We start from the raw sequence: 11194 nt of genomic DNA, 5'->3' as shown, positions 1-11194 counted from the left end.
GGAATAGGAATACTCATATCCAACAAAATAGACTTTAAAATAAAGACTGTTACAGAGACGAAGTAGGACTCTACATAATGATCAAGGGATCAATCCAAGAAGAAGGTATAAAAATTATAAATATATGTGCATCCAACATAGGAGCACCTCAATATATAAGGCAAATATTAAAAGACATAAAGGAAAAAATCGACAGTAACAACAATAATAGTAGGGGACTTAACACCCCACTTACATCAATGGACAGATCATCCAGGCAGAAAATCAATAAGGAAACACAAGCCTTAAATAACACATTAAACCAAATGGACTAAATTGATATTTATAGAGCATTCCATCCGAAAGCAGTAGAATACACATTCCTTTCAAATGCACATGGATCATTCCTTGGTTTTTTTTTTCAAGTGTTTGTTTGTTTGTCTGTTTATACATTCTTCTCTATATCCACAGTAGATCTGTCTCCTGAAATACTTCCAAATGAACTAAAATTAAATGTGTGCTTTTACATTTCCTGTGGAAATCAAGTGGAGAAGTCTTTGGAAATAGCCCAAATTTCACCAATTCCCTAAAAGCCTTCCCAAGGATCAAAGAAACTGCAGGGGAAAAATAAACACAAACAAACAAATAATTTTTTAAGTGGCAAATAGTTTCATTCTAACCACTCACTCAGATTCCATAGGTCTCTTCTCTAAATGGGCTAATCATAACACAAATACCAATAACCACAACACCTAAAACAAAGACCCAAGATAGTTCATTCCTAAGGGAGTGGAGACAACAGTTTGCTTGCATCTGTATTTGCTCTAGAACTAGCAGCTAGATAAGAGAGCAGGCACCACAGTCATAGTGGTTCTATGCATTTCTACTTGAAGAACTATAACATTATGTCACTTATAGTTTCCAGGCAAATGCGACAGCTGTGGCAAGTACCTCCACCCCCACCTTCCTCAATGGACATTTTCCTGCAAATTAGGTGAAAATCACATTGAACTGTGTTTTAAACACGTTAGAGGAACTTGATAAGACAGGAGAAATGCTTTAGAAAGCAAGAACGGGGCAAGCACAGATTCAAGGGGACCACTTCCCAGGAAGTTACAGCTTAATCTCCAGAACTTAGGCAGTGGTTGGGAGTCCCCTTCAGATGCAGAATGACCTCAGAGAAGAAATGTCCAGCGAAGAAAGGAGGGCGCTGCCTACACAGAGGTTTCTGCCAGGTTCTAAATTCAGTGCCTAGAAGTAACACAAATGTGTGAATTGGGCCAGGTTAAAGGGAAAAAGGAGTAGAAAGGGGTGTGGAAAATGTACCCTTTTTAACGGTACTTAAAAAATATGTATTTTTAAAAGTACCTGTGAATGAAAACTTTGCCTGCCATAACAGTAAACAAAGGATGTTGCAGCCATCAAGCCACTACAGCCACTGCCCCTAATGGTGAGCCCTGAGGGAACTCAGGATGGAGAAAAACTGGGCTGCCCACTGCCAAGCCCTCAGTCGCTGCAGCCACCTTCAACGGTGCACCCAATGGTTAGGGAACTCTGGATGCGAAAGAACTGGATACTGGCCCTAAATAGCTAAGGTGCATATCAAAGGAATGGTTTCAGTGAGCCCAGACTGTTGCATCTTCCCATACATAGAAAAGCGCTAAATTCATTAACTTGAGATATCTGGTTTTCTTCAATTAATGGTAATCTTTTGATTGTCTGGTAATTTGTTGCAAAACTCCATATATCCTGGCTCCTCCCTTACCTCTTCAGAACAGTCCCTCAGAGCTATCTGAGAGGTTGTCTTCCGGGCTTGAAGTCCTCAGAAAGACCACCAAATAAAACATACTTTTCTCAACTTTTAGGTTGTGCAGTTTTTTTTCAGTTGACATACACTATGCAGAAACTGCTAGTTTTCTACCCCATATCCAAACTCCCTTCCTTAGCAATAGACCCAATTTTTATTAAGGGCAGAAATGGCCCACTTAGGCTGGAAGACTACTTCCCAGGCTTCCTTGCAACTAACTATGGTCATCTGACTACATTCTGGGCAATAAGACTTACTGGCAGAGAAGAGGAAAAGAGTGGCTGATGGGAGAACCAAAAGTATCTGCCCCCTTCACTAGCCTCAAGGAACCCACACACAGTGAGAGATGGGTGCATAACACAAGTCATGGTGTGTGTTATATTCTATGTGTACAAAACGCTATAGGGGATACAAAGTGGGAATTATTCACTCTAATGTTGAAGGTGTTTTCCTAATGTTACATAAGCAAATGGATTTCAGAGCAATGCCTAGTGACCAGCTGTGTGACTTTCAGCAAATACACCACCTCTCTGAGCCTGAGTTTTCTCATGTTTTAATGGAAAAAATAAATCCCACCTTGCAGAACTACTGTGGGATTCAGTGAGGTTACCTGTTTAAAGCAAACAGTAGGGAGCCAATCATATGGCAAATAATCCAAATCTGGCATCCCCCTTTCCAGTTGTTTCTCTTAGAGAACTAAAGCCTGTGGTGCAGAGCCAAAGAGATTGCTGCTGAGAAGGATGGGGTCTGATAACCTGTTTAAGTGCTTTCACTCCCAGAACAATTTGATAAACCATTCGCTTGCACAGGGATCTTAGTTTCTGCCCTCTGACTGAAAGCAGATCTTATTTGGAAAAGTGGGAATTTCTTAACCATGAATAGAATAGTCATTTATTAATATGATGTTGCTCATGCCCACTGAGATACTGGAGATGTTCCCTCCCCACCACCATGCCAACCACACCCAGTGGGGACCAGGGAGTGGGGAGCTAGGAAGAAGGGCATTTAAGAGCTCTTAGTCTGTTTTTATGTGTTTGGCAAGTGTCCCACACACTTTATTGTCTTGGTTTATGAGGCAAACTTGGCCAGGAAGATAACCCATGACCTTCAGGAAACTGGATGATAAGGGAATAAAAACAGATTGTTCAGCATGGAGTAAGGTCTCTTTATCTGTAGTTCTCCTCCTCCACCAACAAATTATAGGCATGTTCTCCTAGAAAAAAAATACACAGGACCTTCCTCCAGGACTGCCCAGTATGAGATTGAAGAATCCAGCAGGGACCAATCAGGCCTCAAGTGAACAACAACCCATTTTTATACATAACACTGTAACCATCCTAAACCAACTTTCAACTGCCAATTTCAGGCTCTTATATATCAGATCAAAAAACATTATCATGGGGACTTCCCTGGTGGCACAGTGGTTAAGAATCTGCCTGCCAATGCAGGGGACACGGGTTTGATCCCTGGTCCGGGAAGATCCCACATGCCATGGAGCAACTAAGCCCGTGCAGCACAACTACTGAGCCTGTGCTCTAGAGCCCACAAGCCACAACTACTGAAGCCCACGCGCCTAGAGCCTGTGCTCCGCAACAAGAGAAGCTACCAAAACGAGAAGCCTGCGTACCGCAACGAATAGTAGCCCCCACTCGCCGCCAACTAGAGAAAGCCCGCACATAGCAACAAAGACCCAACGCAGCCAAATAAATAAATTAAATAAGTAAATTAAAAAAAAAAACATCATGGTACCACCTAGACAGTGCAAAAAAGTGAAAATATTAATTCTATTGACAAGAGGTGTGGGATTTATAAATTTAATATATTTAATATTAAATATTTAAATTAAATTTATAAATTTAATATATTTGAGAAAACAAAGGCACTTATTAGGGTGTTAAAAGTGGCAGATCTTTAGTCTTAGTGGTATGTTTAGCTCGTTAACTGTATTTCCAACTGTGAATACAACTACAAAATTAAAGAGCATATATGAAATGTTGGGAAGATAACATCAGAGATTGTGGATAAATGACAAGGTATTATTGAGACTATAATATATTTCAGCTGTTGGGTTTATAGTCCTCACCTTATAGCAGATATGTCTATTTGGGGGTGTGCTAAACTTTCACACAAGCTTTAAGGAATGTCCTGTGTGGATTACCTGCAATCCAGCTTCTTCCATAGCCACGTCCAATCGTGTCCTACACGGTGGGATTTAGCAAGGCAGCACAGATCCAGGTGGAGTCTCACCAGCAAGTGCCAAAACCAAGCATGCGTGGAGTCAAATAGAATCAGCCCGGAAGTCAGGTCAAAATGGGGCCCAAGTCCACAAGCCCAGGAAGCCTTGAGGGTGTCAAGAAGAGTTAGGAAGTCACTCCTGCCAGACTGGCTGCTGGGACTGAGAACAGAGGGAGGACGCCTCCTCACAATAGATCTGAACAAACCTCCATGAGCAAACACAAGAGTCTCCACTAATTTAAAGAAGCAGAAATAAGTCAGTGCCTAATGTACAGAATAGGTTGCTCCAGAAATTCCTTATTTGAAAAAATTGAGAAATTTGAACTACGATTTAGACTGGTCTGATCTGGAAATCACTAGTTAAGAAAACACAAATTTTCTTCATAGCTAATTCTAGAGCAGTGTTGTCCAAGAGAAATATCATGCAAGCCACATGTAAAACCAAATGAAATTAATTTTAATAATAAATTTCTCCTAACCCAAGATATCTGAAGTATTATCATTTCAAAATGTAATCAATATAAAAATTATTAGTGACATAGTTTATATTACATTTGTCATACGAAGTCTTCAAACTCCAGCGTACTTTTTACACTTACAGCACATCTGAATATGAATGCGAAATTTTCATTGCAAATACTTAACTGTATTTAGATCATACAATTTATAGCTTAAAAAACTGATTCACATACACAAATTGTTTCTAATATACTTAAAAGTTTCCCAGTAAATGAACTGAGTATTAGTTCCTAGCACTGCAGGAAAAAAAACCAACAATAAATGGCCTTACTTTCCAGAAAAAGCACAGGGGCAACAAATGCATGACCTCTACCTCATGCTTTTGCCTTCCAGATCTTATGTAGGTGCAAGTGATTGGTGGAATCTAAATTACATCTAGAACTTGAACTGCAAGGCAGGCTGGGGAAGTTTTAGTCTTCTCGGTATAGGAAGACCCTAAAAAAGAGGTTGGAATATATATTGAGGCCAATGCACCATGTGCCCATGATGTTCATTGCAACAGCATTTACGACAGCAATCACTAAATAGAAAATAGACTAAATGCACAAAAGTAAAGGGCTAGTAAAATAAAGCGTACTCTATCCAGGTAATGAAATAACATGGTCATTTGGGGTTTGTTTTAATATTTATTTTATTTATTTATTTGGTTGTGCCAGGTCTTAGTTGCGGCAGGGCGGGCTCCTTAGTTGTGGCATGCATGTGGGATCTAGGTCCTTGACCAGGGATCGAACCCATGCCCCCTGCATTGGGAGCGCAGAGGCTTAACCATTGCGCCACGAGGGAAGTCCCACATGGTCATTTTTGAAGGACATTTTATCAATGAAGTGAAAAATCTTACAATATGTCACTTACCAAAATAAAGTCTGAACAAAGAGCAGTACATTCAATCTGATCCCACTTTTAGGGACAACTAGGGAAATTTAAATATGACCTATGTATTATTTTTGCAGGTATGATAATGGTACTGTGATTATGTCGGAGAATGTCTTTGTTCTTAAGAAATGAATGCTTTAGTGTTGTGAATTTTTTAAATTACTTTCAAATAATTCAGAATAAAAGCAGAGAGAGAATGTTAACTAGGAAATGATGCATGATGGAAATCTAGGAAAATGATATATGGGCATTCATTGTACTACTCTTTTAACTTTTCTGCTAGCTAAAAATTACTCAAAATAAGAACTGGGAGAGAAAAATGCTGGGGAACAGTGGCTAGTTTTATTTATTTGCAAGGCTGTTCAGAGTTCAGGCTATTTCCTTTGCCAGCACCACATCTTTAAAAATGTGTGCTCTCAGAATGCATGTATACAATGTTGTCATCTCCAGTAACCCAATATGGCTTTAGGCTGCTCTTTCTTTAATGTGTTTTGAGAAACTACAACTGTTCCAGAGAACATCTGTATCTCTCTTTCTCTCTCTCCCCTCCCTCCCTCTCCCTCTCCCCTCCCTCTCCCTCTCCCTCTCCCTCTCCCTCTCCCTCTCTCTCTCTCTCTCTCACACACACACACACACACACACACACACACGAAATAATTAAATCAGTGATGTCAAATGCATGGCACATATGCCACCAGAATCCCTACCAAGCAATGGCAGTCATCACTAACTGATCAACGTACTCTTTCCTGCCAAACCTCATTATACATCAGAATCCTGCTAAACACAGCTCTCCAGGTAACTTTGATTAATGCATGGAGCTGGCATGTGAGATTAAACCTTTGCCACACATTTATTAAATAGTCTACTTTAGCAAAACCTTAAAAAGCTATGATTGTCCTGAGTGTCTCTGAGGTGGCTACGAAAGAAAGAGCTCAAAACCTGGAGCCAAAGACCTGAACCTCAAATCCATCTTCTGCCTCTTACTCCTTGAACCTTGGGAAAATCTATTAAAGTTCTTTGGCCCTCAGTTCCCCATCTGTAATGAAACCTTCCTCACAGGGGTATAAGGTAGTTGAAATGAAATAACGGACACTTTGTAAATGCCAAAGACATTTTACATATGAAGAGTGGCATCAGGAAAAAATGGAAAACTCACTATTGGAAAAGCCTTGCTGGAGTATTGATTGTAATTCAGAATGGAGGATGAGTTCTAAGGGCCTAAAGTGTTTCTTTTCTTTTTTTTAAGCCAATCCAGAAACAGGGCAAATTCTGAGTGCTCCTTCTCAGTATCCTTTGCTGGTTCTTCATTTCTAACTTATGAAAGGGCTCAGTCGTCAGATATTTTTTGCCGTTCGCACCATAGGTGACGTCCTCTAATCTCATGACTTTTAAGCACAATTCATATGCCGTTGACTCTCAAATTTTAAAAGTGTACCAAGATGTTAAAAAGGGAGTTTAGGGCTTCCTGGTGGCGCAGTGGTTGAGAGTTCGCCTGCCGATGCAGGGGACACAGGTTCGTGCCCCGGTCCGGGAAGATCCCACATGCCGCGAGCGGCTAGGCCCGTGAGCCATGGCCACTGAGCTTGCGTGTCTGGAGCCTGTGTTCCGCGACGGGAGAGGCCGCAACAGGTGAGAGGCCCATGTATCGCAAAACAAAAAAAAGCGGGGGGGAGTTTAGACCACGGTTTCAACACAATAGATATCAAATACTAAAGTAAGGGGCTGATGCAAATCAATATTTTCAAAGTGGTTATCTAAGAACAGTTTAACTTGGACCCCTCACTGTAATCAATGCCATAAAATGGTCCCATTACCGGAGATTGAAGGGAGGGAGAATTTGTAAAAGGTTTTCTTTGAAGAAAGCTGTGCTGTGAATAGCTCCTCTCCCTGGAGAATGGAAAGGACGGGGGAAGACCCCTCAGCTCAGACCTAGTGATAGGAGATAACTCAGAGAGCTGATATGCGTTCCCTGTAGTTTGAAGAAAGGGCGTGGGGAGAGCTGCTTAATTAACTGGAGTCTGACCCCCACCCCAACTGGGGAAATCTAAAGGTGAGAGGTTGCTAAAGCAGTGGGTTGCAGCAGAGAAGAGATTCCCCTGGGGAATAGCCAAGGCACAGGGTATATACTTCCTTGGACAGGAGGTGAGGCCACACAGGAGAGTCAGCAAGACCTTATCATCCTAGCTCAAGTGTTTTTGCCTGGTGGGGTGATGGGACTGTAAATGAGAAAGCTTGCGTGGAATGAGCTGCGGGAAAACCCACGGCAGCTGGAGGAATAGGATGCATCACCCACACCAGTGGAGTTGCCAAAAGAGAAGCCACAGCAGTGGAGCCTCCACAGAATCTACAAAAGAACCAAGGGAAAGACACAGCATTAAATATTAGTCAGCCCCAGAGAAAGTTAAAATCATGTTAGGACAGTCCCAGTCAAGTAAGAAACTTTCTGATCTCTTTCCCCTCTACCCTCCTAGTGGAGTGTTGACACCAACTCTGGAGCAGCTGAAACCATAGCTAATGAGATGATGAGCAAGAAAAGGGAAAAAAAGCCAGCCATAACTTCTTCCCAGTGGGGGTAACTAACCTGCTAAGGTAGAGGAAGTTGGAAGCAGAAGAAACATGACCTTTTAATGAAGATGTAAGTATTAAGTAACAAACTGAACTGGACATTCTTGTTTCTGAATCAAGTGTCTGGGTTCCTACTTAAGGAGACCATGGGACTTTCTGATACCTAAGAGTGACCAGAAAAATCATGATGCCTGCCAGAGTTTTCACCCAATGGCAGGGAAAACTGTTCCTCCACTGAATCAATGTTAAAGGGACATTAGGAAACAAAATTAAAATTGCATTCCAATTGATTCCCAGAGCTGTGCTTCTTCGCAATACTTGTTATAGCAGTATAATATGCATCTCAGAATTATCATATCCAAATACAAATTCTTGATTTGTATTCCATCTCCCAGACCTATTCTTCCTACAGTCTTTCCATCTCGTTAAAACAGAACTCCATCATTCCTCTTGATCAGGCCAAAATCCTTGAAGTCATCCTTGAATCCTTCTTTCTTTAACATCCTAGATCCGAACTATCGGCAAATCCTACAAGATCTACTTTCAGAAGTTATTCTGAATCCAACCACTTTTTACCACCACCTGACCTAAACCACAATTGTGTCTCCCTTTGCTGTTTATTCTCATCTCCCTACATTCTACTCTCAACACAGCAGCCCAAAGTGACCCTTGTAAATCATGTAAGATCTTCTCAAAAGCCTTCAAAGCCTTCATTTTTAACTTAGAATAAAAGCCAGTGTTCTTAGAATGCCTACATGATCTAGCCCTTAATCTTTTTCAAACCTCATCTCCTACCACGCCCTCTTTGCTTGCCACGATCTGACCACACTGAGATCCTTGCTTTTCCTCAAACTTGCTAAAACACTCCTCCACCTCAAGACCTTTACACTTGCTGTTCTTTCTGCCGGAAATTCTCTTCCCCTTGTAGATTTCTGCTCAAATATCACCTTATCAGAAAGGCCTCTCTTGATTGCCTAATATAAATAGCAACTCCATCTTCCCCTTCTCCCCCACTCCCTTCTCTCCTACTCCTGATCTCCCTATCCTCCTCCTTTACTATAGTTATGCCCATGTCACTTAGAGCCACCTGAAATACTATGCATTTATTTGCTTGTTTATTGTCTGCCTTCCTCTACCAGCATGTCAACAACCCAAGGCTAGGACTTAGCTTGGTCCACAGTTGTGAGCACTCAATATATTTTGAGTAAATGAATAATTTATATTGAAGTACTTATAAGAGATCCTAAGTTATAATCATTTTATATTTAAAAAAACTCTTCCATGGTCCCTTATAATATTTGGAAACAAATTCTGAAAATGGAGGAGAGCTGGGTCCCCTCAGCCTCCTCCTGACTCCTTTCAGGCCTACCCTCCCCTGATCCATCTCTCAACAAGAACACATCCCCGGTTCTCACATTAGAAGACCTTCCAGGAAGTCAGACAGGGGTGGACGGAGCCCATGGGGTCTCTCTCCTTGGCAACCATGGTTGCACATCAAGTCTTCACTCTGACACATGCAGGTACCAGGGCCAGATCTGGGGTTCTCCAGGCCTCTGTTCTGACCGCCAGACAAGAATGTCTGTCTCTTTTAATTTGACTTAACCTCTGTTTAATTACTAACTTGGCAGTTTCTGCTCTCTCTGCTTAGCTGCTTGTCAAGTATATGGCACTTTTGATAATTTAAGGGTTAGAATTTAGTCTGTTTTGTAAATGAAAATCAGCCTGGAGCCAGAGTTTCCCTTTTATTCAGCAAGACGAAACAGACAGCACATGAAAGGCAGGCACACTATAATTTTGTCTTTTCGGATACATTAAAAGCAGGCCTTTGCATACTGCCTGCTTGCTGTCATCTGGAAACCTCTACTGGGCCTGTAACTATGAAGGTCTAGTGCTTTCATATGATTAGTTGTTTTTTTTCTTTCTTTCCGTGTCCAGCTTGGGTTGGAAAAATTACACAGCAATGTCAGGAGACCACAATGAGAGGCAGCCTGGGGGATGCCCAGAGGAGCTTGGGACTAGGAGCTGGAGCCTAGGTTCAGGACTGTCTCCACAGCCTCTGGGTTCAGTAACTTGAATGTTTATCTAACATAGTTTTAGGTGGATTGATGAATTCTATAAACACTTGTTCATTCAAACCAACATTTATTTGGCACATCACAGATATCAGGGACAGGAGTTATACAAGTGAGAAGATATGATCCCTTTCCCCAGGGAGCACTCAGTCCTAATGAATAGATAAATTAGGAAAAGAGACAATCTCAGTCTTGTTATAATCAAGGTGTGCAGAAAGCAACCTGGGAGCCTGGTGATAAAAGGGAGTCAGTCTACTTGAAGGATGAGTAGGTATTTACCAGGATTCAGTATGTGGGCTCAGGACAGGACATGACAGCCCATGCAAAGGCCTGAGATAGCCTGTGCTGAACAGAAAAAGGAAAACTGGGCTTCCCTGGTGGCACAGTAGTTTAGAATCCGCCTGCCAATGCAGGAGACGTGGGTTCCAGCCCTGGTCCGGGAAGATCCCACATGCCACGGAGCAACAAGCCCGTGCACCACAACCATTGAGCCTGCGCTGTAGAGCCACGAGCCACAACTACTGAAGCCTATGTGCCTAGAGCCCGTGCTCCGCAACAAGAGAAGCCACCGCAGTGAGAAACCCGCACACCAGAAAGAAGAGCAGCCCCCACTCGACACAACTAGAGAAAGCCCGCACACAGCAACGAAGACCCAACGCAGCCAAAAATAAATAAATAAATTAATTAATTAATTAAGTTTATCAAAAAGAAAAAGGAAAGTTCACTGTAGGCTATGTGTGAGGGGGGAGCAAAGCTGAGGAGAGTGTGGAGGCAGGGGGATAAGAGGAAAAGCAAAGAAAGTGAGGTTTGACCCTTTAGGTTAAGGACCAATGGTGAGGTTACAGAAAAACTTGAGGTCATGTGGTAAAATGGGCATGATAGAAGTAATAGTTAACAATTATTGGGCACTTATGACCATGTTCTGAGTACTTTCCACTTAAACCTACAGCGTTCAGAGATGCTAAGTTACTTGCCCAAGATGATTCGGCTGAGAAAAGGTGAAGATCGGAATTTAAAAGCAATCTGCAGATTCCAGAGCCTAACCCTTAACCATCACACTACCTTGCCAGAAGTTTGCAACTATTAAATGAGCTAATGGATATGAAAAGTACATGGCACACTGTAAAGTTCTGTCCAAATG

This window comes from Tursiops truncatus, chromosome X (genome assembly GCF_011762595.2).
Source record: "Tursiops truncatus isolate mTurTru1 chromosome X, mTurTru1.mat.Y, whole genome shotgun sequence".
Taxonomy (NCBI): Eukaryota; Metazoa; Chordata; class Mammalia; order Artiodactyla; family Delphinidae; genus Tursiops; species Tursiops truncatus.
The sequence above is the reverse complement of the archived record's forward strand: the minus strand, read 5'-3'. Positions refer to the sequence as shown.